The 21245-nt window shown below is 48.3% G+C and overlaps 1 pseudogene; it reads left to right on the top strand.

Annotated features, from left to right (window-relative positions):
- Positions 1-20368: 20368 nt before the first annotated feature.
- On the top strand, positions 20369-20521 carry LOC120942168 (annotated as a pseudogene).
- The last annotated feature ends 724 nt before the right edge of the window (positions 20522-21245 follow it).

Raw genomic sequence — 21245 nt, forward strand, 5'->3', positions numbered from 1 at the left:
ATTGGTGTATTGCTTGTATGTTATGTTATGTTATGTCTAGAAGTGCATTGACAATATTCACAGTGAATTTCTTGACATTATACATAAAGCATTCTTAACTGATTTGACTGACAAATGTACAACAAATTATCCAATGATTGAGCATTCCCACATTCTATCATTTGCCAATATAATGCCGCGTATACACGGTCGGAATTTCCAACAACAAATGTTCAATGTGAGCTTTTGGTCGGATATTCCATCGGACATTTGCTTTTGGAATTTCCAACAACAAATGTTTGAGAGATGGTTCTCAATTTTTCAGACAACAAAAGTTCTTGTCGGAAATTTCGATTGTCTGTATGTAATTCCGACGCTCAAAAATCCTACGTATGCTCGGAATCAATACGACGCATGCTCGGAATCATTAAACTTCATATTTCTCGGCATGTCGTAGTGTTGTACGTCACCGCGTTCTTGACGTTCGGAATTTCAGACAGCATTTGAGTGACCGTGTGTATGCAACACAAGTTTGAGCCAACATTTGGAAAAAAAATCCGATCGTGTGTATGCGGCATTACACTTGAATTTGCACCAAAAGTATAAATAAACTCACTGATATTTTTTTAAAGAGGAACTACAGTCTGCTCACATAATTTGTAATAAAAACATCTTTGCCATTGTAAAGTTTCCCTCCAACCACTTTGCATATTATTTTATATATATACTGTGATTCTGTACTTGCCAAATATGCTGCAGTAATCTCCCTCCACTAAGTCTGGCTACAATCATTTTAACTGTGGGCGGCTGAAGCTGCTTCCTGTTCACTTCTTTGATTTTCACAGACACACAGAGGCACACCTCCAGCTCTGCAGCTCTCATTGGCCCTCTTATGGCTCATCCCCCCCTCCCTTCCTGGCAAACTCTCACGAGAGAGCTGTGCATGATGTCATAAGCCTAGGATTTTTTCAGACAGGAAACAGGAAGTGGGCTGTATAAGGTATTTACTGTCAGAAAAAAAAATGTTTTACTATAAAAGGGCAGAAGATTTACTAGATGAAATGATAAAAAAATTACTGAAATTCCACTTTAAAACCAGATGTTATCTCTTTACCCTTACACATTCAAGATATTATCAAATTGCTGAAGGTAATTGAGGGAATGACTATACTTCCAGAGGCCATGCTGGTTGTTATTAATACTGAAAATGTATACTGTAGCCATCCCCATAGTAAGGAACCAGTGAATAACGTATGAGGGAAAGGGAACAAAAGTTCTGGCTTTATAATGAGTTTGTTTTGGAGCTATTATTATTATTATTATACATGATTTATATAGCGCCAACAGTTTACACAGCACTTTACAATGTAGAGGGGGGACAGCACAATTACAGTACAGTTCAATACAGAGGGCCAGATTCTCAAAAGAGATAATACCGTTGTATCTCTGTTTTTGGCCCCGGGTATCTATGCGTCTGATTCCTAGAATCATTTACGCATAGATACGGCGTAGATCCGACAGGTGTAAGTCACTTACACCGTCGGATCTTAGATGTAATTCTACGCTGGCCGCTAGGTGGCGTTTACGTTGATTTCTCATTTGACTATGCAAATGAGCCTGATATGCCGATTCCCAAACGATTTTGCACCGCCTCGTCGTTTACGTTGTTTCCGTAAGCGTAAGGTTACCCCTGCTATATGAGGGGTAACCTTACGTCAGTCCGCCATATGCCATGTTAAGTATGGCGTCGGGTCAGTGACGTCTTTTTCCGTTGTTTACGTCGTTTTACTAAGTCGTTCGCGAATAGGACTTTACGTCAATGACGCTCACGTCGGCTTCATTGACGTTTTCCGTCATGTTCGATCGGCGCGGGGGCGCGCTTAATTTTAATACAAGCCGCCCCCTTTGAATTACGTGGCCATATGCCGGGCAATTTACACTACGCTGCCGCAAATTACGGAGCAAGTGCTTGGAGAATACGGCACTTGCTCCAGTAAGTTGTGGCGGCGTAGTGTAAATGGCTTACACTACGCCGCCGCGGATTCTATGTGAATCTGCCCCAGAAGGTATAGGAGGGCCCTGCTCATAGAGCTTACATTCTAAAGGGAGGGGGGTGGTGGTACAAAAGGTAATAGCTGCGGATTTGATGGAGGTGGCTCAGGGACAGTTGTTAGGTGGGTGTGGGATAGGCTTCCCTAAATAAATGAGTTTTCAGGCATCTCCTAAAGGTGGACAGGGTAGGGGCTGATCGGACATACCAGGGCAAGGAGTTCCAGAGGGTGCGGGTGGCTCTGGAGAAGTTCGATGAGCTTGGAAGCAAATGGGAGCAGGGAGATGAGTCTTAAGTTATTCAAACAGGTGGGGTCTAGTGAGGGTTTTTTAAGTATGGGGGTAACCAGTGCGTGTTTGAGCATGGACGGAAAGGAGAGGGAGAGGTTAAAGATGTGGGTTAGGGAGTTTAGGATAGAGCTGGAAGGTAGTCGCAGCAATTGTGAGGGGATAGGGTCCATGGGGACAGGTAGTGAGGTGGGCCATGGAGAGGAGTATTTATTTACAAAAAATAATTTACATTTTGAGAGTCCCAATAACTCTTAGTGCAGGGGGGTGCGATGGGGACTTTGTACCTGGTGGGTGGGAACACCCACTGTTTTCTTACAATGCCTTATTTATGTATCTGTGCCATATTTTGGCATTGTATAGGTACATAGATAACATTTTCATCATACGGACATATGAAAAAAAACTTCACTAAAGTTTAGGTTTATGCTTCTGTAGCACTACCCCCGAAGGAGCTGCTGGTTTGTTCTTGGGCCTACGCTCTGGCTATCAACCCCTGAAACTGGCTGGAATCCTCCCTTGGCACAACTGGTTATAAGTGCGAATTGTGGACCCCACCAACTGCTAGGGGACACAATATTCTATCACACCACTATAGATATGCAAATAGATTGTTACCTTGTGTTGCACTGGACCCACAGGATGACAGATAGACCGCACACAGATTTGCACTTAACCAAAGGGGACTTTACTTGGTAAACATAAAAGTAAAGAACAAAGGTAAACAGGTAATGGACTACTTACAGGGCCCTGCAAGAGTCAAAAAGAATAGTAACAAATAAATGCAGGATGAATTATAATAACTATGCCGACCTGTGTAAGTGCACAGCCAAGGGATTTCTTCAGTAAGATATTCACACTGAAGCACCTCTTAGACAGGCCTCACCCAGCTCCCACTGGTAACAATGCTGTACAATATAATATAATCAAATACTTGTCTAAAAGAACATATATATGGGTATCTACAATTCACTTTGCCTAATGGGCAGTCTTTAAATCAGGTACCCCACCGGGGTAGTTTGGTTGATCAGACTGTGACAGAACCCACTGTCACTGTGTGTTTTGGAAAGAACTGTGTCCGTGCCTCCTACCGACAGACTATGGGCCAGAAGATACTGGAGACCCAGGGCAAGCTGGCATGGATGTAATGTAATGTTACAGCCCTTCTCCCCCCACCACCCCCCCTCTTGTTGCTGTGTCTAATTGTGTTGATTCATGACACATAGACAATGGCCTGGACTGCAGACATCTCTCCGCAGGGGGTGTGTATTGAGGCTGCCTGCTTACCATAAACTCATTAGGTATCTGTAGACTGTTTCAATGTACAAATGTTCAGTTCCCATTGGTTGTTGGCTAAGGGGAATGTCCCTAGCTCTGTGTAACTGTATGTCTTGGAATTTAATAAACAGTTTAAGCTCTGGATGTTTAACCCTCAACACCTGTGTGGATTGTCTCGTGATTGAGGGGTTAAGGGCTGGTTATGGCGAGGTTGCAGGCTGTGGGTGCGTTTGGAGGACAGGAGACACAGGTCTGGCGGATGTGCCCACCTGGGGTATCTGAGATCCGTCACAGTGGTGGCAGCAGTGGGATGTCTCCTGCAGTCCAGGACATCCAAACCACCACCAGGATTCAAGATCTGGGCAGCTGCCGAGGAGCGATACGGGGACCAGCCAGCATGAGAGCGGAGTTCGGGAGGAGGCTGCAAGGCATGCGGAAGAAACATCAGGGACCAGTGACAGAGTGCACCATGCTCGGCTGGGAGGATGTGATCCGCCGGCAACTCTGGCATGAGGCGCTAAGCTACGAGCGGCGCCAGCAGGGGAAGATCCTTCCCTCCTCCTCAGAGATGTACTGGACGCAGTACCGTGCACGAGAGGTGTTCCTGAGGGAACGACCGCGAGATGATTGGAAGACGGAGCTCGGAAGATTGGTCCAGGAGGAGATGAAGCTGGACGCCAGCTACAGAGCCCTCCGGTGGTTCGCGGCTCAACTGTGGCCAAGTACAGCAGATGGCAGCACGACAGAAGGCGTTGGCTACGGCGGCGTGGGGCTGCTCCATCAAAAAATGTACGGAGACCCAGACTTTGGGAGCGATGAGGAGTGGAGGCTGGAAAACATCCTGGACTTCCGAGATGAGGTGCTGGACCTCCCCGAAGAGGCGCGTGACCCGGAGGAATTGGAGTTCCTGGTTGAGCAGGAATGGGAGCTCGAGATTGCCTACAAGCGACTGTTTGACAGTAATCAGCAGCCTGGCATGGCTCCCGTTGCCTGGGACTGTCCGGGAGAAATAGCAGACAGTCAAAAAGATGAGGAGCAAATGGGGCCAGGGGTGACCCTACGTTTTCCCGTCCTTACCGCAATGGAAGAAGCAGCGATGATACAGAGGGCACTGCGAGTGCTAGAATGCCGGAACGCAACGGAGGTCCCCCAGGCAGCGAGAAGCATGAAGGTCTCAGAAAGAGGAGTTGAGACAGGCGCTGGAAGGCTGGGAAATGGTGATCAGCAGCAAGTCCAGAGTATCTCATCTGGTGCCCCAGCAAAAGCGCTGGCTACAGGGCAGAGTGCCCCTGGCATCTGCCCAGCATCAGAAAAAGAGTTGGATCCGGAGAGTCTGAGAGAGGATCTGCGTGAGCTGTTTCCCCAACAGCAGATATCCCCACCGGGAGTAGAGGAAGCAATTCTCCCTCCCCAACAATTGGACACTACCCCAATGTTCATCCCCCCAGCAGAAGCGCTGGCTACGGGGCAGAGTGCCGCTGGCCTCTGCCCACCCTCATAGTTAGATCCAGGGAGTCCGAGGGATGACCTCAGTGAGCTGTTTCTCCAGCACTTGGACACTACCCCAGTGTTTGTCCCCCCAGCAGAAGCGCTGGCTACGGGGCAGAGTGCCGCTGGCCTCTGCCCACCCTCAGAGTTAGATCCAGGGAGTCCGAGGGAGGACCTCAGTGAGCTGTTTCCCCAGCACTTGGACACTACCCCAGTGTTTATCCCCCCAGCAGAAGCGTTGGCTACGGGGCAGAGTTCTGCTGGCCCCTGCCCAGCCCTCAGTATGTTTTTGGAGGGTTTGGGAGACAGCCCGTGTCAGAAGTCACCCCAGTGGCTGGTCACAGAACCGGCAGGGGAGAAAACCCTTCCCCCTCTCCAGCGGCTGCACCCAACTTTTGCATATGTCCCCCCGGCAGAAGCGCTGGCTATAGGACAGAGCGCTGATGGTCTCTGCCCAGCATCAGAACAAGAGATGAAGAATCCGGGAGATAGTCCCTGCAAGATACCTTCTCATTGGCTGGTAACTACACCAGGAGTAAAGCAAGTACCTTTTCCTCCCCAAATGCATAGCCCTACCAGCCTATGTTCCCTCCCAGCTGAAGCGCTGGCATCAGGGCAGAGGATTATTCAGCTCCCCCCAATATCTGCAACCCAGCCCCGGATCAGAGGAGTGCAGACAGCTGTTCCCACTCTGCAGCGGCTGTTTTTATTCATGGGAGACCCTATGTGCGGTTTTGCTCCCCAGCGCCAGAGTCATACTTTTACTTTTCCTGGTTGCCTGGGGTGGAAGTTTGTGACTAACGCAGGTCCAGACCAGTTGGGGGTCAGGAACCTGGTTAGTCTGTTTTTAAAAGGGGAGAAATGTGACAGAACCCACTGTCACTGTGTGTTTTGGAAAGAACTGTGTCCGTGCCTCCTACCGACAGACTATGGGCCAGAAGATACTGGAGACCCAGGGCAAGCTGGCATGGATGTAATGTAATGTTACAGCCCTTCTCCCCCCACCACCACCCCTCTTGTTGCTGTGTCTAATTGTGTTGATTCATGACACATAGACAATGGCCTGGACTGCAGACATCTCTCCGCAGGGGGTGTGTATTGAGGCTGCCTGCTTACCATAAACTCATTAGGTATCTGTAGACTGTTTCAATGTACAAATGTTCAGTTCCCATTGGTTGTTGGCTAAGGGGAATGTCCCTAGCTCTGTGTAACTGTATGTCTTGGAATTTAATAAACAGTTTAAGCTCTGGATGTTTAACCCTCAACACCTGTGTGGATTGTCTCGTGATTGAGGGGTTAAGGGCTGGTTATGGCGAGGTTGCAGGCTGTGGGTGCGTTTGGAGGACAGGAGACACAGGTCTGGCGGATGTGCCCACCTGGGGTATCTGAGATCCGTCACACAGACCAAACGTCAATACGATCGTTTTCACTGTTACGCGTATATTAGTTGCATGCGGTGGTGCACAATGGTTGATTTGTAATCCGAGAAAGGCAACAAATTAATTGACGAACGTTGCTCGGGTACTCAAATCACAATGTCAAGTCTAAACGATCCACCCTCCTGCAACACAATCAGTATGCTTGGGCAAGTGCCCGTCTCACCCAGCCTGCTAGGCCTTGTCTTTCCAGGTTACTCCGTCTGCGAACTCCGATCCACAGTCTTTCCGGCAATCACAGTCTCCGTTCCTTACACAGGTCAACGTTGCGCTGGGACACTGTCCGGTCACTCCGTCAGGGATCCTCTCTGCATCTCAATGGGCGATCCTCACAGGCGTAGATAGGCCTCGAGACTCAGGCCTATGCTTCTGGAGGGGCGCCTCACACAGGCGTCCTCCTTGGTTGAAGAGGCGGTCCAGAGAGAGCGCACCAAAGTAGTCCTCTCCCTTAAATTCCTTCCCCCAGTAGGCCGTGCGGGGTGCAAAGCATTGTGGGATTGCACAGTTGCTCTCTGGGTATTGTAGCCTTTCGATTAACCAGGGCAATGAAGTCTTTCTCTCCCTGTACTTTGTTTTCCAACATTCCTCGCGGCACCAATGTAAAACCCAACTAGAAGGTGGCTATCCAATAATTGGCCACCAGAGGGAACTGAGTTCCTTCTATATCTGTAAACGTTAGTCTTTAACCATATAGAAAGTGATGCCCTGCTACACTTCATTTATACTAGCTTACACTGGCAGCTTCTAAACTTGAGTTTAGGAGCTTTTGGCGTTTTTTTGCCAAAGCTCCTAAACTCAACCCCATAAAAGCCTATGGGGTTGGTTTACTAAAGGCAAATCGACTGTGGGGGTTATTTACATAAGGCAAATCCACTTTGCACTACAAGTGCACTGAAAGTGCAGTCGCTGTACATCTGACGGGAAGATCTGAAATGAGGGGAAGCTCTGCTGGTTTTATCATCCAATCATGTGCAAGCTAAAATTATGTTTTTATTTTCCTTGCATGTTCCCCTCAGATCTACAGTGACTGCACTTCCAAGTGCACTTTGAGCACACTTACAAGTGCACTTGTAGTGCAAAGTGGATTTGACTTTCGGAAATAACCCCCTGTGTACTCTGCAAGTACAGTTGCTCCAAAGCTTAGTAAATTACCAGAAGCTCTACTGATTTCCATCATCCAATCATGTGCAAACAAATATGCATTTTTTTTTTCTTTGCATGTAATTGGGTATTCTTTGCAAAGTAAAGGTTTACCTACCTCATTTACTATAGTTATTATTGTTATAATTCTAATAATTTAAAAATAGAGTCCCAGTATCTCCACTTAGTTTGGAAAGATTTCAAGCCTTCGTTATTATTTGCTAGGAATTTCTCATAATAGTAGTGGGAATTGACCCTTCTAATGCCTTCCAATATATTTAATGCGCTAGATGACTTTCATGCAGAGGTGATAGTCAACCTTGCTGCAATTAGAGGTCTACATATGTTTTCATTTATTATTATGGGTTACCAGTGTGATAAGTAATAAGGCCGAGCAGCGGCCTGTGTTTATGGGAGGAGCCCGGGGAGCCTATATAATCTCCTCGCCTCCCTCCGGGCTCCGTCGGCTTCCTGTCTCAGCACGAGACTTCCGGCGCACTTCGATTGCGTCATCCGTCGCATCCGCGCCATCCAGCCGACACACACCGCCGCAGACACCGAGACGTTCCTCCGCCCGATCGTGACAAGGTAGGCCTGCTCCCCCAGCACCCGACCCCCTCCCGCACCGGAGGTTTTGCCAGCCATTTCAGTCCCTGCCGCATCCAGTCCACGATCGCTCACATTTCTACCTGTCACCCACATCCAGCTCACCCACTCCTTGTGCTAACCCCAAGCGCTCATTTTTTAAACTGCTGTAATTTCCTCCTGCTTATATCTCCTAATCTTTCCGTTCCAATTGTCCTTCACCCTGTCCACTAAATCTGCAGCTCCCTCTGTCCCCCTTATCTCCTGGTTCCTCTACCCACGTCTTCTAAACCCCCCTGCCCTATCTGTTGTCAATTTGTCTGTCACTCATCTGTCTGCGCAGCATCCCTTCCTCAAACGGCCCCACATGACCAGCCATGAGACACATGTATAATCGCATTGGCTTGTATAGGATGCCCCGATATTTGCAATTGTCTGCTCGGCAGTCGCATTACACGGCACATGCCCCACACCTTTCACTGTCACTTTGGCAGCCCATCTACTTGGATCTACTGTGTCCGCTGTAGCCTGCCACATGCCATACATGTGCACATTTGACTCACCAGCTTTCCCTGCTACATGTATTATGTCATTGTAAACTGTGAATTTCTACTGTTGTTGTTCTGTTCATCCGCTTCATAACACGCACTTCTGCATAGCGACATGTGCACGCGGATGAGCATCTCTATCCACCCCTCTCGCTGCACCGCTATACATGTGGCACACACGTCATTATTTATCAAGATGTGCACCATTCATCCTCCACTTGCCCCAGAGCAATTCCAGACACGCCCCACTTGCCTCCGAGGCATGCCACCACACAGCCCGCGCTCCTCACACCCACACCAACCGCGGCGACCCCCCCCCCTGCCAGCAGCGGCCTCACTTCCAGGTCACGCTCCACAGCCCGGCAGTCGCCAACCACGTGGCAAACCACTCTCGCGCTTCTCTCGTAGGACGTCCCCCCCACTCGCCCAGCTGCAGTACGTCTCGGACGCACACAAACGCCTTCTCAGCTGCAGCTTCACCCCATTCCACACGGCCAAATCCCCGTGGCCCTGTCCCAGTACATGCTCCAGAGCCCGGTAGTCAGTTACAGTGCACCGGTTCATGCCTCTGTCATGGCTCATTTCGGCTACTCGCTCTACCACAAACACGCCCCAGCAGTCCACACAGGTCCCCACACACAGTCCTGACCCTAAACATACCCCTCTCTTCTTGGCCCCATTTCAGCGCATGCTCCAGAGATGCGTATCTCTGCCATGGGAATTTCTGTCACTCATTTCCTTGACACACGTCCAGCTCCCAACCCTTGCACGTTCCCGCAGGCAGGCCCGCCTCGAACGTTCCCCTAACAGTGTCACCCCCATTTCAGCACATGCTCCAGAGCCCCCGCGTTGTCAGCCACACCCGCAACGCACCGCTTCAGGCCTCTGTCATGGGACATTTCGGCCACCAGCCGTCGCCGCCTCACCCCCTTTGTCGGTCGCTTACAACATTCGAGCTTGGCTAGCCCCTGTCCTTATATATTGTAATTTCTCCACAGGTCAGTCAACCTCACCAGCTCCTCCCGCATGCCAGATTCAGTCATTTCTACAGGTAAAAAAAAAAAAAAAAAAAAAAAAGGGAATCCCCATCCCCGGCAGGACACGGAAACAACCAGTTTTATCTCACCCCTGCAGGTTCTTGCTCGTCCCACCCCGACCTCCTAGACAAGACTCCGTACCCAGGGCACGATTTACCCTGAGTCATGTCTCAGGACGGCAGCGAAGACCTTTTTGCCCCTTCCTCACCGCCCCCCGCTTCAGAGAGCGGCAGCGCACGCTCCTTCAGGGGATGGACCATCCCCAAGTTAACAGCGGAGTTGAGGCGCAAGCATGTGCCCTTTCCGTCCACAGCCAGGAAGGCAGAACTTTTCAGGCTCCTGTTCCCACCTCCTGCTTCAAACGACGTCCCGCCAGCCTCACCCGGACCAAGCACCCAGCAAACCTCGCTACACTCCATATCCGCCGCCGTGTCCCAACTCCACAACATGGTCGCAACACTCTCCGCCACTATTACAGACGTACAGACGAGAATGATGCTTCTGGAGGCTCGCCCACCTACAGCTACCCCCGATCCATCCACGCTCACCCCGTCCACAGTACAACCGCAAATACCTCTCCCGCTTACACCCGCAGGCAAGTGCTCCGTAGTCCTCCCAGCCCACTTGGTACCTGCCAACATCAGGAAGGACATCCTGGACGGCAAGGACATCAACCTAGCCTCCCTCCTCATCTCAGTACACGACCTAGCCGAGAACAAGGCCTACGCCTGGGGAGACGTCTCAGTGGTCCTCAAGGCCAAAGACCCAAGGCTTAACCGTAAACTATCGGTCCCGGAATTCGCCTTGGCCTTTGGCATGCTCAGAGACGTCCTATGCTCCGCCTCCCCCAGTAGGAGGGAAGAGCTGGACCTTTATCTCCACACCATAGTGGATCTGGGCTACAAGTACGGAGGGTTTTCATTCTATGACTACCACCGCTCCTTCTCAGCCAAAGCAGCGGCCAGGCTGCTGCAGTTCCAGACAGCTACAGATTGGAGTCTCATGGACACCGAGCTGTTCTGCCGTCACTTTGCTGGCCTGCGCTCACCATTATGCGCTGTTTGCCAGTCCTCCACTCACACCGCCACCTGGTGCGCCAACACCGCCAGCACCACCTCCAACACTCGCCCGTTCGAACTCCCCTCGACCTCAAGGGCAGCTCCGTGCCTACCGGCCACCCAGCAGACAAGGCCGACAAGTTCGAGCGCCCAGTACAGACGCTAGGCGGCGCGGCCATCTGCAATAATTTTAACCATGGCTCCTGCAACTTCAGCCAATGCCGTCTGCTCCATGTCTGCCTTACGTGCCATAGAGCGCACCCCAGGACCCTATGCCTAGTCAAGCAACAAAAGAAGACCTGACTAGGCCGCATTAACATCCCCTGGCTGGAACTCTACCTCACCTCCCACCCCACCCCCTCCCTCACCACCTTCCTCGTCCAAGGCTTCACAGAAGGGTTCCACACAGGCCTCATTTCACTACCCCACACAACGCACGAATGTAGAAACCTGCGCTCAGCCGCCACAGACGAGCAGGCCATAGACCAGCTCTTACAGACAGAGCTAGAGCGAGGCTTCATCATAGGCCCCTTCACCACACCCCCCTTCAGCACCTGGAGAGTCAGCCCTATTGGGCTTGTCAAGGGCAAGTTTTCAAATAAAACACGTTTAGTTTACGATCTGTCTGCGCCTCATTCTTCCCCCACCCCCAGCCTGAACTCCTTGATCCCCTTGGAGGAGTTCTCCCTAAAATACGCGTCTGTAGACATGGCAATCCAAGCCATAATTAAAACCGGCACGGGCACCTGGCTCTCCAAGGCCGACATCTCAGACGCCTTTAAACTCTTGCCTATCCACCCGTCCCTCTGGTGTTGGCATGGCATGAAATGGAGAGAGTCATACTACTTCGCCACCAAGCTGACGTTTGGCTCCAAGTCTAGTCCCTGGCTCTTCGACACCTTCGCACAGACTCTCACCTGGATTCTCGTGCACCAAGCCCATTGTCAACAAGTCATCCACTACTTGGATGACTTTTTGCTAATTGAACGACCCGACACGCCTCCAGGAGACCTCCAAAAGTTGAGACTCGTCTTCAAAAATCTCAACTTCCCCCTCGCAGAACACAAAGTAGAAGGCCCAGCACACTCCATTACCTTCCTCGGAGTTAATCTGGATACCACCCCCCGACAAACTGACCCGCATCAGGGCAGTCCTCCATAGTTTCACCCAAACGCAGGGCTGCACCAGGAAGCAGTGCAGTCCCTCCTGGGAATGCTAAACTTTGCAGTAAGGATCATCCCTCAGGGCCGATCCTTCGTGTCACGCCTTCTGGTCTTCCTTTCCCTTGCACAGGACCCTGATCAGATTCTCAGGTTGGATACCGCAGCCTTAGCGGACCTCTCGATGTGGGAAGAATTTCTCACCAACTGGAACGGTATATCAATGTTTATACCGTCAGTGTCACCCCTTTCCCCACAAGTAGTGACCGACGCCGCAGCCTCCACAGGTTTTGCAGCTATTTTTGGCCACCACTGGTTCGCAGGACCGTGGCCGCCAGAAATACTAGCGATCCCGGGCTTCACCCAGACGTCCTCCTTGTTCGAGTTGTACCCAATCGTAGCAGCCGCCCAACTCTGGGGCCACAGCTGGGCTGGACAAACTGTTACCTTCACCACCGACAACCAGGCCACAGCCGACATTATTAACAAGGGCAGGTCCAGGTCTCTTGTTATAATGTCCTTCCTACGTCGGCTAGTGCAACTGTCCTTGCTACACCAATTCAATGTGCATTGTACCTTCCTCCCCGGCAAGTGTAATCTCGCCGCAGACGCCTTGTCCCGCTTTAATTATGCCTCTTTTTTTCAGCAGAAACCCGCAGCCGATCCATCTTCAGCCCCTATCCCTCCTTGGTCTCAACTGACCCTGGACTGACACAGCAAGCTACCCAGCTGATCAACCAGTCTCTCTCCCGCAATACCCTCAAAGCCTATCACACGGCTTGGGACACCTTTACCAACTTCTTGACGCGCCACTCCGCTAACACCACCCCGAGTGTCAAGCACGTATTGGCCTTCATCTCCTACTGTCACACTTGCCAGTCCCTTTCATACAACACCATCCGTCTCTACCTGGCTGGCGTCCAGCACTTTCTGGCCTTACACGATCCGGCGAAGCCTTCGCTGTTTACGTCCCACGCAGTCAAAGCTGCCCTACGCGCAGTCCGGAAGCAACAACCAGTTGTCAACGCCAAACGCCTGCCCATTACCAGCACCATATTTAGAGACCTGTCCGCCATCCTCGCCACATCCCCGTTTGGCCTCCTGCCTAGCTTGGTCATACAAGCGGCCATCTACCTAGCGTATTATGGTTTCCTCCGACCCAGCGAGTTTGCCTTCAACAGCCCTGCCGGCCAAGTCCTGCGCAGACGACACTTGGTCCGCCATCAAGACCGCTTCACGCTTCACCTCACTACCACCAAAACACAGCAATCAGGCCCCGGCTTAGACATCGCCATTTACAAGACAGGTAACGCCTGGTGCCCAGTATCCATGTTGGACCGCCTACTCTTACTTTTGCCAGCCCAATCAGACTCCGCTCCTCTACTCCCTTTTCCGGACAAACCTCTGAACACCAGCCAGTTCATTAAACACGTGAGGATCCTCCTTCGGACTCTGCACCTCAATCCTACCCAGTATTCGGGCCACTCCTTTCGTATCGGAGCAGCCTCAACCGCCTCGCGACACGGGGTCCCCGACCATATCATTAAGAAGCTAGGCAGGTGGAAGTCTGCCTGCTTCGCTAGGTACATTCCTGACCCTCAGGCGGAGATGGCACAAGCCTTCGCCATACTTGCTCACTAATGTTCTGACTCAATAAAACTATAACCCTACCTGAATGTTTTGCCCCCTTATTCTGGCGTACCGTCCATTAGGGCCAGCGCACACTTCAGGTCCATTGTATGTTGTGAGTCCTAGTCAGTCTGCGTCCATGTCCGTGTCGGCCGTAGGGCTCCGACCATAAGTAATAAGGCCGAGCAGCGGCCTGTGTTTATGGGAGGAGCCCGGGGAGCCTATATAATCTCCTCGCCTCCCTCCGGGCTCCGTCGGCTTCCTGTCTCAGCACGAGACTTCCGGCGCACTTCGCCCACCCCCCCCCCATCCCATTTCACAGGAATTCCCAGGTTCATTCCTCTCCACAACATTTATCATTTAACAGGGTATGCCCCCTTATTCTGGCGTACCGTCCATTAGGGCCAGCGCACACTTCAGGTCCATTGTATGTTGTGAGTCCTAGTCAGTCTGTGTCCATGTCCGTGTCGGCCGTAGGGCTCCGACCATAAGTGATGTTTTGCATATATTGATATCTATGCTCATGTGGTTTTATAGATTTATTACCAATTTTTTCCTAAAAAAAACAGGCTTAATATCTGGAAAACGTGTTGAGAAGCTGTCTCCTCCCTTGGTAAGTATCATCTGCATGTTAGCACAGTGATAGTCAGTATTACATAGATAATTATCATAGGCCAACTTGGTTGAAGAAGTGAGAAGAACCTTGAGTCCAGTGTATTTTGATAAATAAAACTGTAGATTTTGAAATGTTATAAAGTATTTTTGTTGGTTTATATACGATAGATTTTCAGTACCTTTAAAGCCTCATGGAATTATGTTATGTCTACAAAAAGAAAAATGAATAATAGTTTAATTAAAGGATTAAAGATTCCATTACCCTCTGAATAATCATTTAAAAATTCCTTTTTTTGGTTGGCTAAAAAGTAGTAGTCTAACTATTTAAAATAATCTATTAATATTCTCAAATCACCTTCACATCTCCATTCACCGTCAAGGGTGTAATTAGCCTTATTCATTCCTGATATTTTAGTTCATTCCGCATTACGTGTGTACTTTTCTGTATAATGCAGTGTGTCAAAATAAAATAATAGCACGCTTAACATGAACCATGGCATATTTCCATATTTGAAAGGAAATGAACAGCAAGGAACACTGCATCAATCTTTAATGGTTTGTGTGGCTGCAAAGCTTTATTCCTATTCACATGCTCTGTTTCCACATGCCTGAAGCAGATCGTTAACCCTTTCTCAACAACCTATCATAAGCAGCCCAATATATTAAAATACATCTTTCTGTATACACCAGTGGTGGCCGCAAACAGTAATCCATCACCCCCCCACCCACGGTCATTAACACTTACCCTATCACCAGTGGCTTCCCCTGCTTGGCGGACATACACACCCGTTGGTCATATCAGCATTTGCACTGAGTGAGTGAGTGAGAAACTTATATAGCGCAACACATGCGAACTGAATAGCCTCTGGGCGCTTGGTATCCATTCCCTGGGCCCTCAGAAGAGATGGGTCTTGATCTTTCTCCTGAAGGCCAGGTGGTTTACCTCCAATCGCATTCCATTTCTTTGGTAAGTTTAAAGGAAATTGTAAAGAGATTCTACAATGAGAATGTATAGCCCCCTTTATACACCTAAAATGAATTAGTCATGATTGTTAACCCCAAAATGCAGAAGCAAACACACGTTTTTGTGTATGCTTTTATTTTTCTGCAACAATTATGTTATTTTGGTACAATTATGGTATTTTGGTACAATTATGGTATTTTGGTACATAGGGGAGATGGAATTTAGAAGGAAAAAAAAGTAATCGTATCCTTTAACCACTTGCCGTCGCCGCACCGTCATAATACGTCCACAAGGTGGCTCTCCTAGGCGAGATCACGTATTATGACGTCCTACCTTTTAGCCGCCACTAGGGGCGCACGCGCGCCGCCGGAGGCGCGCGCACGCGCCCCCCGCTCGCCCCCGACTCCCGTGCGTGTGCCCGGCGGGCGCGATCGCCGCCGGGCACACGCGATCGCTCGGTACAGAGCGGGGAACGGGAGCTGTGTGTGTAAACACACAGCTCTCGTTCCTGTCAGCAGGGGAAATGCTTTTCTTCGGTTCATACACTGTATGAACCGAGGATCAGTGTTTCCCCTAGTGAGGCCACCCCCCCCCCCCCACAGTAAGAACACACCCAGGCATACTTAACCCCTTCCCCGCCCCCTAGTGTTAACCCCTTCACTGCCAGTGGCATTTTTATAGTAATCTAATGCATTTTTATAGCACTGATCGCTATAAAAATGCCAATGGTCCCAAAAATGTGTCAAAAATGTCCGAAGTGTCCGCCATAATGTCGCAATACCAAAAAAAAAATCGCTGATCGCCGCCATTACTAGTAAAAAAAATATTAATAAAAATGCCATAAAAATACCCCCTATTTTGTAAACGCTATAACTTTTGCGCAAACCAATCAATAAACGCTTATTGCGATTTTTTTTACGAAAAATATGTAGAAGAATACGTATCGGCCTAAACTGAGGAAAAAAAATGTTTTTTTATATATTTTTGGGGGATATTTATTACAGCAAAAAGTAAAAAATATTCATTTTTTTCAAAATTGTCGTTCTATTTTTGTTTATAGCGCAAAAAATAAAAACCGCAGAGGTGATCAAATACCACCAAAAGAAAGCTCTATTTGTGGGAAAAAAAGGACGCCAATTTTGTTTGGGAGCCACGTCGCACGACCGCGCAATTGTCTGTTAAAGCGACGCAGTCCCGAATCGCAAAAAGTACTCTGGTCTTTGGGCAGCAATATGGTCCGGGGGGTAAGTGGTTAAGATCCATACAGGGAGTACGGCCTACCTGCACAGCCAATATAATGTGTCCACATGCACTCAGACAGTGACATGGACATCGGAAGAAGGACCTCACCTCCAGTAAAGAAAAGAAAAGAGAAGTCATAGGACTGGATTGTCTTATGACCGTGGCATTAGGTGAAGGGGGTGTAAGGGGTGCCCAGAGTTCAGCTTTAATATTTTAAACATCTTGTTTCTGTGCATACAGTAGTTCGTAAATACATATCTAATACTACCATAATTGCTCATGACATGTAAAGACTCTCTGGATTTCAGTGCTACGTTTAACTGCCCCTTTCATAGTGCAAGTCTTTTAGCCAACTCTTTGAAAACAATGCAGAATTCATAAAATGTGAAATTTGATTGCTTGTGGACAAAAACTCGGGTTTTGTTTCCATACTCTGATGCAGGTAATATATGGTTTTCCTAAAATATAATGGCAGTTCTAGTAGCTTCCAATGCAAGATGTGCGTTTTGGCCAGTCTGGTATTTTCCCATTGTGATAAGGATCATGAGGCAGGACACTGTAGGTCAAGTCATAGTCCTGGAAATTTGAGGTGAATGTATAGGTAATCAGAAACTTAAAGAAGAACTATAGGCAGAAGTCCATATTTTTTATTTTGGATAGTGTAAGGGAGGGTTATACACCTGTCAGACTTTTTTTTTAGTCATCTGTGTCCCATTGCGGAGATTTAACTTCACTTCCTGTCCCATAGCCAAACAAGAAGTGAGAGGAAATTCCTGCAGTATAATGGAATCCATTTGGGCCCCCCGGTCACCAGAACTAATGTCCCCATTGGGAGATTTCCCCTCTATTGGGTAAATTGTGATGCTGCGCTGTGAACTCTCTAATGAGTATTGTGAATAGCTATAATAAAGGGCAAATACAAAAGTGACAGCTTAAAAATCAAAACTATGATCAGAAACATATATAATAAAATGCAAATAAAAATGACCATGAAATAAATCATGAACTATGACACGTCACAAATAGTTGGCACCGAAGTGCAAATGTTGTTGAGTGCAGTTGTGAATGAAAAAGATAATTAGTACATGGTGATAATGGTAAACACCAAACAAATAAAACATCCAGTGTGGGTTCTGATAACAAAATATAAAACAGGCCCAAAAAAACTGTGACAATACAAAATGTTGAATATCTGCTGTAAGGTTACAGCATAGAATGGTCTTCAGAGGGTCCCTCTTTGGTGGATGTGGCACTGGATCATAGGAATGGATACAGCCTTTGTCTCCAGTTAGCTCAATCGAGATGGTATAAATGGAATAAAGATCCCAATAGCATAATACCGCTCCTTGCTGCAGTGTTTCTCCACCTGATTCCTTCACATGTGTGGCTTGGCTGTGCTCTCCTATAGGATCAGCTAACTAGGTGTCTGCTGCAGTGGACTCTCAGTTTTCTAATTAGTTGCAGTGTTGCCAACTGTCAGTATTTTTACTGGCAGCCAGTAAAAAATAGGCACTTTTCTCCTGCCAGTAAATGCCAGTGACAAGAAAAGGGTGCCAGTAAAAAATATGTCTGTGACGCACGGCTCCGGTCTTGAGCTGGTCGAGACAGTCTGAGTGCTTGCTACAGTGTGTTTGGGCAATGCTGGCAGGGGGTGGGTCTGGCAGAGGCAGTGCCTGAGCTTGTAGTGTGATGTCATGGTGCAAGGGTGCCAGGCAGAGCGGCAGAAGCCTCATCTGCGGGTCTGTGGGACAGGAGCAAGGCAAACTGTCAGTGCTGTTTTGAAGTGGACTGAAGAGACCACCTGGTATGGAGAAAGATTGTCACTGTGATTTAGGAAGGGATGTTTCGTGTTGGTGAGGTGTGTGTTTGCCTGCCCATTCTAATTTTTTCCCTTCCTGAGTCCTGTCCCTGAGCCCACCCTGGGCATGGGCTGGAGCTCACCCCCCCCCCCCCCTGTTGTTATAGTGCCAGCATAAAGGATAGAGGAGTACAATAGTGATCATATCGCAGGGGTCTCGGCATTTGCAGCAGAGAGGAGAGATAAGGTGATAAATTGATGTGCTTAAAGGGGAGTTCCACCCACAATTTCACTTTTTAAATATAAATACCCCTGTAATACACAAGCTTAATGTATTCTAGTAAAGTTAGTATGTAAACTAAGGTCCGTTTTGTTAGGTTGTTACAGCATTTAGATAGTTTATAAAATAGAAATAGACCGTGGCCATCTTAAGTGTGGGCACCATGAAGCCAGACTGTATGACTTCCTGGATTTCAGCTTTGCATATCTCGCACATGCTCAGTGCACAAGCAATGTAATAGGTTTCAGTCAGGTTTGCAAGGACTACTGGGAAACATGATGCCTATCCCAGAAACCCTTGCAAATAGCCTAGGCAAATAAGGAGGAGGAAGTAATGAAGGACTACAAAATAAAGGTATTTACAAGCAACAAATTAAATAAAAATTGTCCATTCTGAACACTATGAGATTAGAGCATGCAGCACAGACAAACGTAAAAAAATGGGTGGAACTCCACTTTAATACCACATGACAGTGAGGTGAGAGTTCTGGGAGACTGGTGGAGGACACAGAATATGGTTCACTACCACAATTAAGGAAACATCTTCATCAAGATTACTAACTTATTGGAAAATTTACTTTGTTTGTCCCCATCACCCCCTTCACGGGATAACACAGAACTTACCGTAATCACATTTTTTGTTTTATCGAATCCCCCTATTTTTATTGTTATATTGAACCATTTTTCATTTTTGGCCACAAACTATTATAGTTTTCTGTGCATTCTTGCACGATTTGTCACTTTGCACTTTTTTGTGATTTGTTGCACTGTGGGATTATTGATCACATATTTATGCTGTTTACATTTGCTGACCATTCGTTTGCCGATTTCCTATTGGTTTACATTTCTGTATCACTAATTTTTTTATTGCAATTTATGCACAGAACTCAGTCACTTTCTTGTAGTTTGCAAGTTTTTGTATATTCATTTTATTTCTTTAGCGCAAGATCACTACTAATAGTTTTATATATCTTTCTGTCCCTGAGCTACTTACTTACGATATGGACAAAAAAATTAAAAATTTGTTCTTTGCCTTCATATTTACCTTAACTTTTGGAAATACCAGTAAAAACATGGCTGTGCCAGTAAATTTTGGGTGTTGTGTCAGTACTTTTCAATCTGGCCAGTTGGCCACACTAATTAGTTGCCAGCGCGGGAGTACCACTTATATTTGATTCCCCTCCATTACCTTTTGGGGACAACCCAACATTTGGGATTTTCTTATACTTTCACTTTCAAGGATTATAATAAGACCCCTTTCACACTGGAGCGTATTGCAGGCAATATAGTGTTAAAAATAGCGCCAGAAAAATACGCCCTGAAAAAATCTGTCCCCATTCACTCCAGTGTGAAAGCCAGAGGGGTGCGCTAGCAGGACGGTAAAAAAAGTTCTGCTAGCCACATCTTTGGAGCGGAGAAGGAGCGGTGTGTTTACCGCTCCTCCTCCGCTACTACCCATTGAAATGAATGGGACAGCGCGGCTATACCGCCCACAATGCGCTGCTTCAGCAGCGCATTGCGGGTGGTTTTAACCCTTTCTCGGGCAAATGCACCCTGCTAGCGGCCGAAATGCGCCGCAAATCCGCCCATAGCGACGGCGGTAAAAATAGCTGCGTTTTACCGCCAACACTATGGGTGGCACAGTGTGAAAGGGCTCTAAACAGGACAGATAGAGAGGTGAATCTCACTAATGGGGACACCAACAGCAAAAAATAACCTAATAGGTAATCTAATCCATCTCCACTTTATCCAAAACTTTAAAAAAAAAATTTGCCTTTAGTTATACTTCAGCTTACTACTTACCTGGCAGGGGAGACACCATGATCATGAAGGTGGTTCTCCTAGGGCGAGGCACGGCTATTGCACACTCTAGGCCGTGCTGATCGTGGTTGTCTTCCCTGCTGCTTCTCGGCCTTTTGGCTAGGACTAGGTGTGGTATCTGTCCTTATCAGTTGTCAACGGAGCGTTGAAGCACCTCCATTGGGAGGGTGGATGCAATCCAATGACGTCATTGCACCTGGAAGGATGGTTTCAGCAAGGACTATGCTGTGCTGCCTGACAGATACTGGGGGCCGGCCCATGGTTGTGTCTGAGACATCTGGAAGGGTGCTTCTGGTGAGGATGAGTGCTGTGCTTGGTCTTGGTCTTTTTGCCGAGTTCTAGTCTGGCCTTCTGGCTGGCTGGTGTAAGTGCTATCTCTGTCAGCGATCCGGTTGGAAGAGCTGGTAATGCCCTGTGGTAGGACGGGGCAGGACCATGCAAATCCGCCGGGTTGACGGAGGGTCTGGAGGGGCTAGTATTGGTGGAGGCTGCTACCTGAGAGGCAGTTCTCCCCAAGAAAACCTTGAAGGGCTCTCTAGCTGGCAGGGGTGGAGGGCTGCACTGGCCGGTCGGGGGGTCGGATATGGAACGAAAAAGCCTATGGTGCATGTGCCCCTGGAGTGGCAGTCCAGGGGTATCTGAAGATCACTGTGTGTGAGGGACACATTGATTTAAGATACCACGGTCACTGCACCAGATACACGCTTTTTTTAGCACCTGTCTCCTGGGCCGGGCCTTTTGGCTAGGACCGGAGGAATTTTTTATTCCTGGCCGGAGGGCCTGGTCATTGTACACCACGATGACCACTTCTTCACTCTCCTCTCCACTATCCCTTCCCCCACTTTCTTTTA

The sequence above is a fragment of the Rana temporaria genome, chromosome 5 (genome assembly GCF_905171775.1).
Source record: "Rana temporaria chromosome 5, aRanTem1.1, whole genome shotgun sequence".
Taxonomy (NCBI): Eukaryota; Metazoa; Chordata; class Amphibia; order Anura; family Ranidae; genus Rana; species Rana temporaria.